General features: G+C 41.0%; 1 long non-coding RNA gene across 9 annotated transcripts in view; it reads left to right on the forward strand.

Annotated features, from left to right (window-relative positions):
• LOC118154464 (uncharacterized) overlaps positions 1-16,163 on the forward strand; it is a 924,399-nt gene that overhangs the window by 582,979 nt on the left and 325,257 nt on the right. The window contains exon 8 of one of the 9 annotated variants that reach the window (XR_013536617.1): positions 15,993-16,076. The exons of the other annotated variants lie outside the window; for them this stretch is intronic. This is a non-coding gene — a long non-coding RNA (uncharacterized LOC118154464). The remainder of the gene's footprint in view (positions 1-15,992; positions 16,077-16,163) is intronic. 9 annotated transcript variants of the gene reach the window in all.

The following is a 16,163-nucleotide window of genomic DNA, read 5'->3' on the forward strand; positions in this document are numbered from 1 at the left end:
TACAGAGGAAAGGACTTTGCACACAGCGAATCTACTAAGAGAAACCAGGTCAGGGCATTTCCGAGGCCAGTCCTGGGCAATCCTGCCGAAATCTAGAAATTAAAAAAGACTGTTTCCGTGTATCATAGAGTTTGCTGGAGAGGGATGAACACGGACTCTGTTTTGTGTAGTTTGGTATCCAATCTATTACTTTGCCCATGTTTAAGAAATTATATATAGGTAGAGAGGGGTTTGTGTCTGTGAGTGTGTATGAGATTTGATGCCTAGAATATTTTGTAGCCTGATTATGGCGTTGTAAAGTCTATCACCATGATCCTTGCAGGAACACAATAGGCTATTCAGATAATTTCAAAGAGTCTTGGACAGTAATAAGAATTATGAAAAAATTGATTTTGGACATCAGCCCCATTTACAACTGAAGTATCAGAGGAGCTTGGAGCAGTCCTTATGAGGCTAGTGCATCCAAGAGTATTCGGGAACCTCCATCTCAGCCTCCGCGGCTTGTCTGGCTAAGCCTGCCTTCCCAGATCAATGCCTGGCTGAGAAATAGCTCTTGAAAGTTTGCCTCACAGGATGCATTCTCTCGGCCTGTTCAGTTTCAGTAAATCTCCCTCCTTGGGGGCTTACTCTCAACCACAGGAGGCCACAATTGCTTTCAGCCTGTGACAGGAGCCTGCTGACAATGGGACTAGGTGATCTCATTTAGATCTGCAAGCCAGTGTAAGCATAATAACATAAAATAATAAATAAAATAAAATATAAACAGTTAAAATGCAGCCTCAGCCTCATTGTCGCCATCATGCATCAGACAGAACAACAGATCGAGCCAGGTCTCATGCCATCCTTGAGGCAGGTTCCTCATACCGTCCTGTGAACGTGTCGGGTTGACACGGCAGGCCGCCTCCTGACATCCTGCATGATACTGAACCAGCTTGTGCCCAAAAGACCTTGAGTCCTGCCTTTGATTCTTATTGATCAAATATGCAGATTAAATCCCGCATCACACAGCAAGGCAAAACCTGAGCTTTCTCTGTCAACTTCTAGGAATCCCGGTGAAGCCCTTTCTGAATCATCTTTTTATGCATGAAGGAGAGCTGGAGCGCACATGTTTTTCAGGAAGATATATATACAAGGTGGGCAAGCAGATACATAGGTCTGATAGCTCCCAGGCTTGGTGACAGGAGGATGAGACAGATAAGAATGTTGTACTTGTTACCTGTTGTCAAATTCAAACCCATAGTTAGGATTCATTTGGAGAGAAGAAAAGATTATTTTGAAGTTGCTTCTTTGCAATCTGTAAGCATTCCTAAACAGGCAGGCTTCTGCAAACAGCTGCCTCAAAATGTTTGTGTGTGTGTGTGTGTGTGTGTGTGTGTGTGTGTATGTGTGTGTGTGTGTGTCTGTGTGTCCATTAATTCAGAATTACTCCAATTACAAGCTTTTGATGCTCTGAAACCCTCTCTCTAACCCAAAAGAGATGGAGAGCCCTCGGACCATCCAATCAGATCATTTTCCCTGCCGCCTGCAGCAGATGTAAGCAATTTACTTTTTTATTTCTGCATATTCAGTGTGAGCGGAGCTGTTGGGGACCTTTCACCTCAGAGCCTGCAGGATTCTAACCCTATCAAATTAAAGCATTTTGCTCACTTATTCCCAAACGCTTTGCTGGTGCTAAGCAGACATCCCGCTGCATAGCAATGGCTGGTGTTCGTGTCCACTCATAGCCCCAGCCTAATCAGAGGTTATTAAGGAAAATATACAGTGCTTTAATTTGATGAGATTGGTTATAGGTAGTGCAGTTAAAGGTCATACTCCTGCGTGTATCTCCCTCTGTCTCTGTGATATTTTCTTCTCGCTTGACAATCCTGAGCTGCAAACAATAGGCCAAGGCGACACATTTATTTCTGACATGCTGTGTTGGGCTCAATAGGGATAAAGATGAATGATTTAAGGACTGCATAAACAAACATCCTGGGCCAGGTTTTGGTTACATCTTTCCCTTTGTGCTCTGTGTACGCTGTTGCCTTAAAATAACATGTTCAAGAAATGAGCCTCCTTTGGGCAGGAACACATTTAGATGGAGGGCCCAGATAGGCTGCTGCCAGATGGCTGGGTCACCTGCCTAACTCCTGTTGCTGGCTGCGCAGGGAGGAGTGGTGGCTCTCAGCTCCCAGGGAAAGGTGCCTCTGAAGGGCTGATTTGCTCTTCTGACCCTGGAAACTTCTCCACCTGCTGTGAGCTAATTGAGCTGGCCTGCCTGCATCCATGGGAGTGGTGGGGCCACTGGGGACCCATAGTGGATGTTTATTTGTATCCTGTGCCTCATGGAGAAGAAGTCAGGGTAATGGAAGGTGGCCCAGTCGTTCTCTAGCAGGGTGAGAGAATTACACAGTTCTCCCTGCTCTTTTGAGAGTTTTCTTTTCTTTTCTTTTTGTATATATGTTTTTAACTTATACTTTAAGTTCTGGGGTACATGTGCAGATCTTGCAGAATTGTTGCATAGGTTTACACATGTCATGGTGGTTTGCTGCCTCCATTCCCCCGTCACCTACATTAGGTATTTCTCCCAGTGTTATCCCTCCCCAATCTCCCCACTCCCTGCTATTGGGGCAAGGGTTGATTTTCACACCAAGTTTTCTCTGTTTCCTAGAGAGGCCTTTTCTGATTTGAGCATGTCCCAGCCTTGGGGAGATACATTCCCAAGATGAGAGTCCTGCTTCTTTGGGGTGCTAAGGCATTCCCATTTTCCCATTTCAGACACATTGTCGAAGGCACAGGGAAAGGCATAGGAAGGAACAAGGGCAACTTCTACTCTTCTGTCAAACTTAATGGTTTTTTTGTGTATGTGTCCCTGTAATAGACCAACTGCAGGCTGATTTACCTAGAAATTTACATGAAAATTGCTTTATGCAGCTGTATGTAAAAATTCAAGCCACACAGTGTCACTGTACTATGCAGGTCAAGGCACAGCCTGGGGTATTGTAGCCCAAAACAATTTGTTTTCATTCATGGGAGGACAAGGAGGGATGCAGCAGGATAGGGGGCCGAAGGAGGACACTGTGGGGGCTTTTCGGGACAGTACTGTGTTTAAGGGAGCAGCAAGGGCAGAGGGACTGCCTGCCTCCTCCCTCTCTTCCTTGAGTGTGCTCCCTGACTGGCATCTATCTTTAATGTCTTTTTTCCCTTCAACCTTTAATATTTTAAAGGAATATTATGCCTGATTTATCGTCCTAGTCCCCAAATATATTACATAGTGACCATAGTAAATTATTTTGAAAATCTTCACTACTCGAACTGAGAAATATCAGGGATAAGGCTGCTTAAGAAATGGTTGCTGTGTGCTCCTGGAGACTGGTTGACACTTCCACAAAATCTTGTCTCCATATGTTGCTTTGTTTTCAATTTTCATAGGCTTGAAATGTGATAAGTTGGAGGTACTAAAGAGCTAATAATAAAAACAATATTAAAGTAGAGGACTTTGGAGCAATTTCTCATTGGGAGCTTAGGGGGGAAGGTGGGGTCAGCTGTGGGCAGCCTCCTACATCTGGCTCAGGTCTAGAGTATTGTTCCTTTCCTGCCTTGCCATTGCAACAGCTAAGGGATGCCAGGAAGTTGTGTGTGCTTCAGGAGCCCTTACTGCATCCACTGTGGGGCATGCAATGTGTTTCCACTGAGTGCATGTGGCCTCAAAAAGGTGGCTCTGCAGCCTGCAGATCAGAGACTCTGTCAAAAATCTCTGCAAAGATGCAGGGATGCCGCCATGTGGGAAGAAAATTCAGCCTTTTCTTGGATTGCAGAACTTATGGGCCTGGCAATGAACTTCCCAGATTTCTAAGGAGAAATGCTATGAGCTAAAAACGCCAACAGCAACTTTTTAGTTCTACTTAATGCTTTATAAATTTGGGTATGTGTGTATATATCTGCATTCATCAAAATTCTTGATCATTGCTTTATGCTGTTAAATCTTTTCATGAAGACAGTTAATATAATGACCACCATTCTCTATAGTTGCATGGCTGAGTGAATATCTTTATTTAGAACAATTTGTCATAACTGGGATCTGGTTGGTTCTGAGAATGCCTTAGAACTGGGTGGTATGGGGTGGCTGAGTGAGAGTGAGGACAGCCTCTTCAGTGGGATGGATTTTGTCTGTTCATCTTTCTTTAAAATGAAATGCTTCTCATTTTAAAACTGATCCCTCTGGTTTGTGTCACATTTTTTCTTTGCTTAGCTCCAGATTACATTTCCCCTGATACAAAGCACACCCAAAATAATCAAAGGACAAATGAAAGGCCCATTACCCATTCGTGCATAACATGCAAAACAGTTTGTTAAACTGTTTGAGTTTCAGCCTTTTAATTTTAGGACAATCACTTTGCCATGAGTGTTTCTTTAAATTCTTGCCCTGATTTAGGTATTTATGGGACACCTGGGATCGGCTATTATCCTTCCTTGAAGGACAGAAGGCAAATCAAGTCAGCTCAGAATATGCTTTTTTGGCAAATAACTAAAGTGTTCATTTGACAGAACATTATCTAATGTTGTAGGACCTTAAAATATAAACCTGCTTATTTGGGAATCCATAGAGTTTAAGCATGAAAATACTTGATGATTTTATTCTTATAAGCATTGTAGTACAAGGAAAAATGGTTTTAGTTGAAAAGTTTGCTGTGATTGGCAGATAGATCTTACAAGGCTAGGGAAAGAATTAAACTGACTTTGCAAGTTGTGAAGCTGATTGTACAAATTAACTAGGAACAATTACTCTTCAATTACTTCTTCTATTGGCTTCCCCTTCAGCAGCATTCCAAAATATTTTTTTGAAAATTGAAATAGTCCTTTAAATTGTCCTTAGATTGATGCCATGATAGTATCATCATCAGCCTCGTAAAGTGGCCTGATTATTGTGCTTTAGTAGATGGTGCAGTGTTATAAAACTGCATCTCCATGATTTTCTGCATGAGTTTCACATCACCGAGCCCCTTCAGCTGTCACATGCACCAGTGACCGTGTCATGTTATTGAACATAACCTCGTAATCAGGAGAAACTGAACAGAGTTTTATCAAAATTTAGATGAATAATAATAAAAATCCAAATAAGTTATTTCTAAAGATTTTTAATGAAATATTTGAGTTACTCTTGGATATTTTACTGTTTATGTAGATGCAAGCTACATCTAGTTTCAAATAAATGAGTTTACCTTCCTCAACCCTATGAAGAAAAAAAAGATCCAAACAAACTGTGTTTGGAATTTTAATGTTAGAAGGTACTTCAATGTAATAAATATTTTCCTAATGTGTTACTGTGATTCTTACGTGAACAGGTTACTTTTGAAGATGATGACTTTCATGCTGAGATGCTCTCCATTTAATTCTGAAAAGGGCCACTCGGTGTGGGTGGTGCCAGCAAGGGTAGTTCAGGTCTCTTAGATGAACAAGGTGGGGTCCAGAGATTTTGTGACTTCCTTCTGTGAATATGGCTTCCCACAAAATAGAACTATTTGTTAAAGCAATAAATAAAATATTCCATTAATTAAAAATTACCAGTGTTTTATCTGAAACTAAAAAGAAGAACAATCTGAGAAGGAGGAAAAGAAAGGCATCTGGGTATGTACAAATGAAGTGCCCATCTAAGCTGCTTGGGTTGTCTTAGTTGGTAATCATTTAGCCTTGCTAGGCTTATGTTACCATGAGGGATAACACTGAAAAGTTACTAAAGCACACATTTTTTTATTCTGCTAATAAAAAAGAATTATTTTTGTAGGCATCTACTGAGAAATTAAAAGAAAAATTCAGAAAATATATATTTTAAGCTATAAAAAAGACTTCCCCCAAATTCCAAAAATTCACATGGGCTAAAAAAATTTCAAATCAACCTATTTAGAAGTTTTAATGTACTACTGCAAATTTCTAGCAGATCTAGAAAGATATTATGAATACAATTGTTTTAAAAAGAAAAAATGGAATACAACTCACAAAGATATTGGATGCTTCCAAAACTGTATTAAAAAGCAAATTCATAGCATTATTAAAGAAGGCAAAATAAAATGAAATGAGTTAATTATTATACTCAAGAAATTAGACAAAAGCTGTAAATATAAAGAAGCAATATTGGTAAGGAGTAGAATTGACAAGTAAATGGAGAGGTAAATCTAAGACACTATTTTTATAAGGAAAACAATTTCAAGACCTACGTCTGGAATCCTCCTTAAGATAACAAAATGCCTAGCTCAAATAAACAAAATATTCTACAATTGAGAAATGATAAAACAACAAGCATAAAGGGGATAGGAATTATAAGGCCTCTAAATCTATGCTAAAATATTGAAGTACTCAGTAAAATAAATGATTTTCTTTTTGGAAAAGATAAAATACTGATATTAATTCCAGATGAAAAAATATTCTGAGTGCACTAATATCAGTTTTAAAAGCATGAATGAATACTTACACATTTTAAAAGGCTAGAAATCAAACAAACTGAATTAATGTTTAAAATAACACAACATAAAGCTTATTCTAGGAATGCAAAAGGAATAAATTCAATCTCACATGCAATTGTTTTAAAAACTAGGAATATACATCTTGAGTGACTAATATATGTATACTTATCAACAGTACATTCTGTGTATTCACATAAGAATCAGAAACAAGACATGAATATTGATAATGTTATTTTTATTATGGAGAATGTGATAAAAATAAAACAATCAAAAGATAAAATAACCAAGTAATATTTAGAAAAAACATTAACATTAATAAGATATTTCATTATGGTGGCTGAATAGAAAATAAATAAATGTGAAACTCTCATATGTTTCCTATATACTATGTAAGCAATAAACATTTAGAAGTATAATGGAAACAACTAATTCAGATGAGAGAATTAATTGAGGAACACATGAAGCCCTGTGTTAATTACTAGGTATTTTCTAAAGAGAGTATGGGGATTGTGGTTCCATTCTGATTTATTTGCAGTTTTAGCAGTCATCAAAATCCTAGTGGCATTGTTTTGGCAGTTTTTTATGTTACTAGAAAGTTCAGTGGCTGAATGGAGGGTTGGAATAACCCAACCCCTGAGCAAAGACTAAGTAGGGAAGACTTGTCCTAGTAAATAGTAATTTTGTTAAAAGGAAACTGGACATGATTTAGAAAGGCACTTTGGTACGAGAATTAGAAGAGATCAATGAAAAAGAATAGAGCACCTTGAGATAGACCCTCAAATGGAGCTGTGTTTCAGCCAATGTGTAAGGTAGAATCACAAATTAGTAATTTTTTCCCAAACAAATAGGTTTGAGACAATTGGTATTGACAAAAATGAAGATCGCATCAAAATACCATTTCAACAGCCCCGGAGGAGGAAGGACATTGAAGTAGGAACACAGAACCACTATGCTTGAATTTATGGCAGAACACTTCATAACTGTAATTGCTACAGCTGTTGCAGGAGTCCAGGCTTCCCTGGCTACTGCTGCGCCCTGAGTTACCGTCATCCCCAGTCTGTTTTGTGTGGACCCGAAAAGAACCTACTTTGCCACTCTTCTTCTTTCCTTCGACCTTTGCTAATTTTTTCTAATCTTGTCTTTACTTCAGCAGTAACTCCTCTACATCTTCAACATTTTGTAGAGAGTTCCCTGGGATGTGGAAAATTCTGCTGGGCTATTCCCTGAGGACACCTCTACCTTTGAGGTCTTCAGTGGAGGCTATTTTTCTCTTAAGTCTCATATTTCAGGTTCTGGAGATGGAGGGTTTACAGTGTCCCTTCTGCAGCATTTCTCCTTCTTCTTGGTTAAATCCCACAGCCTTTAGAACAACTTGTTCAATCCGTGGCTCACAGTCATGTAGCCCAGGATGGTTTTGAATGTGGCCCAACACAAATTGGCAAATTTTCTTAAAACATTATGAGACTTGGCTGGGCATGGTGGATCACGCGTGTAATCCCAGCACTTTGGAAGGCCAAGTCGGGCAGATTACCTGAGGTCAGAAGTTGGAGATCGGCCTGACTAACATGGTGAAACCCTATCTCTACTAAAAGTACAAAAAAATTAGCTAGGAGTGGTGGCAGGTGTCTATAATCCCAGCTACATGGGAGGCTGAGGCAGGAGAATTGCTTGAACCCGGGAGGCAGAGGTTGCAGTAAGCCATGATCGCGCCATTGCACTCCAGCCTGGCTGACAAAGAGTGAGACTGTCTCAAAAAGAAAACAAAAATTATGAGATTTGTTTGTTTTAGCTTATCAGCTGTCATTAGTGTTAGCATATTTTACTGTGGCCCAAGATAATGTTTTTTCTTCCAGTGTGGCCCAAGGAAGCCAAAAGATTGGCACTCCTGCTTGAGAAGAAGTGACATTCTGCAGTACAACCACTGTCTTTCCTGTGTCCTAGGCACTCATTCACAGCAGACCGAAGCTCCTGGTTCATAGTTTACTTTCTGTATGTGATTCTGTTACCATTTTTGGTGAGCTCCCCATCCTGACGTATGACTCATTCAACCATGGCCTCTTGTTTCCTTGATCTCCTCACTGCATGTGAATTTTACTTTTGCTCTTCTTCAAACACACGTTGTAAGTTCACATCCTGGTCCTTCACTCCCTCTGAAATCTTAACCTCCGCTTTGCAGCTCACTTCGTATGCTACCCCAGCCAATATTTTCTCTCTGCCTTTCAGCCCCTCTTCTAACCTCACTTCCTTTTTTTTTTTTTTTACTTTGAAAATAGGCCGTAATAATATGGCACTGTGAACATCCCTCTGTTTTGCTTATCTTGCAAAACTGTAACCTTGTATCAACCCAATTATCACCTGCACCCAAAGTGGAAAGTTGCCGGGAAAAATAGCGTAGCTGAGCTGAGTGATTTTACTTCCAATGCCATCTCCTCAAATGAACGTCAAAGCTTTATGGGAATCTTACTGGCAAGTTCCCTGGTAAGCTCAGGTATCCTCTATGAAAGATTATGTTTTCATATCTTTTTTTTTTCCCCGCCTTTGGGACAGAGTCTTGCTCTGTCTCCCAGGCTGGAGTGCAGTGGTGCAATCTTGACTCACTGCAACCTCTGCCTCCTGGATTTAAGCAATTCTCTTGCCTCAGTTTCCTGAGTAGCTGAGATTACAGGCATGCGCCACCACATCTGGCTAATGGTTTTGTATTTTTAGTAGAGACAGGGTTTCACCATATTGGCCAGGCTGGTCTCAAACTCCCAACCTTGTGATCTGCCCACCTCAGCCTCCCAGAGTGCTGGGATTAAAAGTGTGAGCCACTGCATCCGGCCTGTATCATTTCTTTTCTCCTAAAGCCTTCCTCCTGTCCTTTCATTCTCACTAGCTGACCTTGCCTCATCTTTCCCATCTCATTTATAATTCTATCTACATCTCCTTCCCTCTTGTTTTCCACTACTTTTTATTGGAAGATTGAAAAACCAACCACTTGTGCTTTGGATTCACGTCTCTTGCCTTCTCAAAGACTTCGCTTTTTCATTCACATTCTTTCCTTTATCACCAACTGCTCCTCCATTGCTCATTCTCATCCCTGAGCATGCAAACCTGCTGTAATATGTACTGTAAAGGAAAGAATAAAACTTAAGCCTCCTTTTGTGTGATACCCCCCTGAGAGTTTTTCATTTCTCTGCACCCTTTAGAGCCCCAGTGGTCTACGGAAGGCTCTGCACTCAGTCTCTGCTCCTTTCTTCCCATCGCCTTCCACCCACAAAACAGAATGAACTCTGTCATCATTGCCTCCTAGAAGTGGTTTTCAGAGGCACAAATGACCCCCAAGCTGCCCAACTCAATGTGTTTATTTGTCTTTAGAGCATCATTTGAAATGTCCTCCCCTTGTCTTTCTTATTTTTATTCTGTCTCACCAGTAATTCTAAGTAACTTCTCCACTCTCTACAGTTTCGCCTCTACTATCCCCAGGACTCAGTCCTTTAGCTTCCTCTCTCCTCTGTTTTCTCTTTCTCATTGTTTTCAGCACGTCCAGTCCTATGATGTGGGACCTCGGTACCTCCTGTTTGGTAATGACTCCCTAAAGCCATACTTCCTGCACTGAGAGCTTCCCTAAGCTCCAGGCTAGGGTGTTCAGCTGCCTACTTAGCACTACTACTGGGATTCTGATAGGACATGACCAAAAGGGAACATCTACTTCTTCCCCTACTCAATGCAGTCTTTTGCTTAACATTTTTTCTGCCCAGTTCATCCCACCATACTAAGTAGCTGCCATCTTCTCTCTTGCAGGGAAATCCTTGTATTTGTCCTGAGTTCTTTTTTTCCACCTGTCCACCTCTGTCATCTACACTGCCCACCTCCCCAGGATGAGACTTGTACCACTGCTGCCTGCGTGAGTTAACCCCGCCACAATCCCACCTCTCTTCATCCTCTTACAACTTACCTCCACCCACTGGAGGCAGTTCCTGCTCATACATCGCGCCACTCTATTTATCTTAAAGGTCTCTTGAGAGTTTTCCAGAGTTCTGGCAGTAAAAGTCAAATTCTTTTCCATACCTGCAAGCCCATGCTCTAGCTTTGTCTTTCTTCACCCTGACTCTGTAAAGCTTTGGAGCTTTCCTGAGTCAGGGCCTTTGCACATGCTGTGCCATTTGCCAGAGAGGTGATTGCTCAGTGTTATGTATGGCTGGCTCCTTCCCCTCATGTAGGTCTCCTGGTCAAGTACCCCCTTTACAGAGAAGGTTTCTTTCCCACCCTTCCCCTCTGGTTCACACTGCCAAACCCTGCTTCCAACCACCCTGTGCTCTGTCATATGATCACTCAGCTGCCATCACAATCCGAAATACTATTCATTTCCCTTTCTGGAAATAAACACTACAGGAATAATCAGAGTTGAGATTTGTATACAAGGCTGCCTATGTCTGTTGTTTTATAATGGCAAAACATTAGAATCAGCTTAAACATTGACAAATATGTGTAAGGCTCAGTAAATTATAGTATATCTTGAGGGCAGAGCATTAGCACAAAGACATTAAAATTTTGTTGTTCAGGAACGACTGTGGGGCACAGTGGCTCATGCCTGTAATCCCAGTACTTTGGGAGGCTGAGGTGGGTGGGTCACTTGAAGCCAGAAGTTCAAGACCAGCCTGGCCAACATGGCAAGACTCCATCTCTATTAAAAATACACACACACACACACACACACAGCAAGATGTAGTGATACATGCCTGTGTTCTCAGCTACTCAGGAGGCTGAAGGCATGAACATCACCTGAACCTGGGAGGTGGAGGTTGCAGTGAGCCGAAATAGCACCACTGCACTCCAGCCTGGAGACAGAGTGAGACACTCCCCCCCCCAAAAAAAGGAGACTACTGATTTATGAATGATTATTTAGAGTTTTTTTTTTCATTTTCTGTACTACAAACAATCCTATATTGAGCATCCATAGGTACCTATTTATATCTATGTATCCAGTTACCTATCTATATATACATGGATATAATGGGATATAATGACTAGTGTTTTCATTTTTTGTAGGATGATTCACAAAAGTGGAATTATCGTATCAAATCATTAGGACCTTTACAATTTTAACACTTCACACTGCATATTTCACTATTGTGTTGTCAACGTTGATTGTTCTCGCTCTTTTTATTTATTTGCCAATCTCTTATATCTTGAAATGGAATTCTACAGTTTAATTTGCAGTTCTTTGACTATTAATGAATGTCAATAACTTAAAAAAAATTCCATCTCCTGAAATTCCTTTCTTGTGTGTTTTTCTTTCATCTGCATCCAAGGGTAGGGCTGGGGAAGCAGGAGAGAGAGGCTTCCAAATTGCTCCAATGACAGCCTCACTAACTGAAGTTATTTACTCATCATTATTTTCATAATAGCTAAAATCTGCATAACAATTTTCTGTTTATAAAATACTTTCATATCCATCATCAAATTTAATATGAGGTACAAACCATGCACAAGATGGTCTGTAAAGCACGAAAGTAGCTCATTATGCATAAATATAAAGTGCTTTTTACTATTCTGAAGATTGCCAAGAGAGAATGTGTTCTTATTCCCCATTGCTTCTTTTAATACTGAGTTGGGAGGAGCCATGAGTTGGATATGTTAGTTTTTATGTTAGTGGTGCTGCTCCGTCCTCAATCTTTCATCACATAGTACCTCAAAGATGCTCCTTCTTGATACCAAGTGCTATTTGGGGATGCATTTAAATTTTCTGTGTGCGCCTTAAAGCCTGCAGGAAGCATAACATCTAAAAGTGGCAGTTTCATGCTCACTTTAAACCTCTGCCTTAAAATGTTGCTGGTCTGGGCTGTGCAGAGACAGAAGGGGCAGCAGCCTAAACACAAAAGAGAGGAGAGCTCTGTTTAACTCGGCCCTTGCTCAGGATGGCAGGACTGATGCTGCCTGGAGAATCTGATGTGAGCCCATCATTCCCAACAAAAGAACCAGGGCATGGTTTGTCATGCCCATGCCACAATGCATCCGCAAGGTCAAATTAAGGGAAGAAGACTCTCCAGGTCTGGTTTAAGGGGAAAAGAGCCCTCTGCAAACAAAACCTACCTCTGAAAAGTCTCCATGGGACACAACATCTAAAGATATTTGCCACAGTCCGTATATTGAAAGTGAAATAGCTCTCATTCAGGAGGAAAGCCCATCTTCCCTTTTTATGTCTTCAGCACTTATTGACAAAAGCAAAGTTGAGAATGGTAAAGAGGGAGTGTTCTGCTGTGTCTTTCATATAGAGGAGGCACTGGCTGTAAAGACAGGGTGTAATGATTCACCCCTCTTGGGAGGGATTGTGGATGGATCAATAAAACACAGACATTTATACAGAATAGGCACATGGTACTCTTCACTCCCACATCCTCTTTCCTGAGGGCACTCGAAGGCTATTGACTCTGGGGATGTCGTCATGAGCTGGGGCCAAGGCAACATATGGTGACTTCTCTTCCTTCTGCCTGCTCCGCCATGTTGGTCATAAATGGAGGATAACAGTACTAGGGAGTAGGGAAGACAAGGGGTCCATAGGACCCCCATGTCTACCAAGTCCAGGAGTTGCTATTTACAAAGGCTGCAATGTGAACGACACCCTCAGGGACTGAATCATACCCTCTGGCTTGGATTCTTGAGTGACCTTTTGTTATATCAATGCCAGTCAGAATGCTGTTGCTCTTCCTCTTCAAGTCCAGAAGCATCCATCTTCTTTGATGAGGATACAGAGCATTGCCTCATGGCTGCTCTGATCCCTCTGTTCCTGCCACATCAATTCACGCTGAAGGACAGACTCTTTACTTCAAACCATTTCACATTCTGTTCAAGCTTCACCAGCAATGAGAACTTAATTGAGGGAAATTAGATCTCCACAATCCTACATTGGAATGTAGAAATGTATAAGGACATGCACAGCACTTTGAAGGCTTTTACAAAACGCCATACCAGGCTTTGGTGTGCCACATGGAAATGCTTTACATTTGCATGCCTGCACGTTTTATCCTGTGTGCTTTATCTTATCTGCTAAATAAGTTGTTTGGTGACTTTAAATAACTATTGAATTAAAAAATCTATAAGGTTACCCTGGGTTCAGGTCATTATTTGCATTGAAGCAGTAGAGAGAGGGCAGACTGGGATGAGCTGTTTCGGAACTAAACTCACAGGGACTCTGCTCCTAAGAGGATGAGCCAGACCTATGTGACTTCCTTCTCACAAAGGGGAGGTGACTCTGGCTGGCCTGATCTTTTAAAGGATGCTTTTATAGGCTTTGTTCCAATCATCCAAATGGATTAAAAAATCACAGTCAGTTTAACTAGGTGGGTCTTTCTCATTTATTATTCATGTTCCGAGATCCGTTTCTGATGCTTAAGAATAATGCAACCCTAGTCAGAGGCAGCAGACCTGACATGGGATCCTGGGTCTAACATAACTAGGCTGTGGAACCTAGGCAACTTATTTAATGCCTTTGAGCCACATTTGCCCCCCACCCAGGTAATGGGGGATTCATTGGACATAAGGGGTTCTTTTGTGATATTAGATATAGTATGCCATACAAGAATACCTACATAGTTCCTGGTTCACTTCAGGTGCTCACTGGAGATCAATTAAAGCTGAATCTGGCTTGTGACTAAGAATGCAGGAGGAATCCAGAATCTGGTGAGTGCAAAGGGCCTGGGGTCATGTGCAATTAATTACTCCATTCTTCCTCAGTTGTCCCCAATGCCCTCCAATGGATGCATCCACCCTCACTCTTCCTGCTCAAATGATATCAACCCACTTTAGATATTTATTTTATTCTTCAAGGCCATCTTTCCACAAATATTTATTAGACAGCTACTAAGTTCTATGTGTTCAAAGTAGTTGAAAGTGACAGAGAAGATTTAGAGATGAATTAGAAATTGACTGAAGACATGCACGTGTATGTTCATTGTAGCACTATTCACAATCACAAAGATGTGGAACCAATGTAAATGCCCACTAATGGTAGACCAGATAAAGAAAATGTGGTATATATACATACCATGGAATACTATGCAGCCATAAAAAAGAACAAGGTCCTGTCCTTTGAAGCAACCTGGGTGGAGTTGGAGGCCATTATTTTAAGTGACCTGACAGAGGAATAGAAAACCAAATAACTTGTAATCTCACTTATAAATGGTAGCTAAATATTGAATACATATGGACATGAAGAAGGGAACAATGGACACCAGGGCCTGCTTGAGGTTGGAGGGTGGCAGGAGGGTGAAGATCAAAAACCACCTATCAAGTACTATGCTTATGACCTGGGGAATGAAATAATCTATACACCAAATCCTCGTAACACAAGTTTAGTTATATAGCAAACCTGCAAGTGTTTGCCAGAATCCCAAATAAAAGTAAAGCAAAAGATGGCAACAGTAAAGCAAAGAAAGAAGGAAACTGATTTAAGAATTTCCATTAAATGGGTTACCCATAAATGAAAATGTGTCACGGTATTGAGGTTGCTCATGCGGCTGATGGTGATGACAGTGAGGGCGAAGTGAGTTTCCGTTTCCTTGGACCACATGTTTCTGTGGATGAAGCGGGTTGTTCTCATTCGTCTTTATGTTGTCAGCCTCTACTATAGAGGTCTAGAAATCCAAGTCGAATGGCTGAGTGTATAAATGAGTAACCTCTGCTCAGCAACGGCTGGGTTTACCACAGTGCCCGCACTCACACACTCACACGTTTCTCATTCGAATCCTTTTGAAGGACTGCTTCTTTCCATTCTGTTCTTGAAAGAGGTTCTTTTACAACTGAAAAACAGTACAAAGCTAAAATTACAATACAACACAGGCTGAAACTTTCCTGAAATGGCAAAGATCGCAAATCCAACAACTGCAATAGAAAAGCAAAAGAGGAGGTCAAGGCAGCAGCTAACCAGGAGGCAGAGAGTGGAGACCTGATGGAGTTTCTACAAAGCTTTCTGTGCCAGATACTCCTTCCTAGAGCAACCTCAGACCTTCCTCCCTGCTATAAAGGAAGCATTCAGAGCTACATGCACCTCAGAGCTTGTGCTGGATGTTTTAGCATTGTGTTAAAAAATTCTTTCTCTCTGTTCCAGTTTTCAATACCATGGGAGAAAGCCTTCTTGACCTTGCTCTCATCCAAAGATGCTTTCAAGAAACAATAGAAGTTGATTTGCTATCATGGGGGCATCAGCATTGCTTTGTCTTGTCTGTTGAGCAAGGCCTGAGCATGCCCACACCTGGAAAGCCTCAGGACGGCCTCTGTGGGCTTTGTGCCCCTTAACCCTGAGGATTGTTTGCTTCTGAGATATGAGCAGGAAGGAATTGCTGCTTAGTAACTTCAGTTTTATCATTATGCCTCAGACACTGAGTTCTCCATCTCCTGATGGGAAATCATTGTCTAACTTATTAACCTTTCCCTACAGTCTCAGGAACCAGAAAGGGATCATTATTTGAGCTCTTCTAATTTAGAAATGTCCCCATGTTTTTTGATCATCTGAAATTTCCCTTTTTTTTTTTCATGGTGAAGTAAAGGATGGACTTCAATGTTTATTTACAGGATGCTGCAAAATATAAAATTCCACATAGAAATAAGAAACCAGAGGACAAGCTTCGTACAGGATGTACAGTTGGGCCTGTTCAGGTATAGTTTCAATGTAAAACGTGCTGCAATAACAAACCACATTTAAAATGATTTCTTCATAGAGAAAAAATAAGACAAAATGCCAAA

Source organism: Callithrix jacchus, chromosome 6 (assembly GCF_049354715.1).
Source record: "Callithrix jacchus isolate 240 chromosome 6, calJac240_pri, whole genome shotgun sequence".
NCBI lineage: Eukaryota > Metazoa > Chordata > Mammalia > Primates > Cebidae > Callithrix > Callithrix jacchus.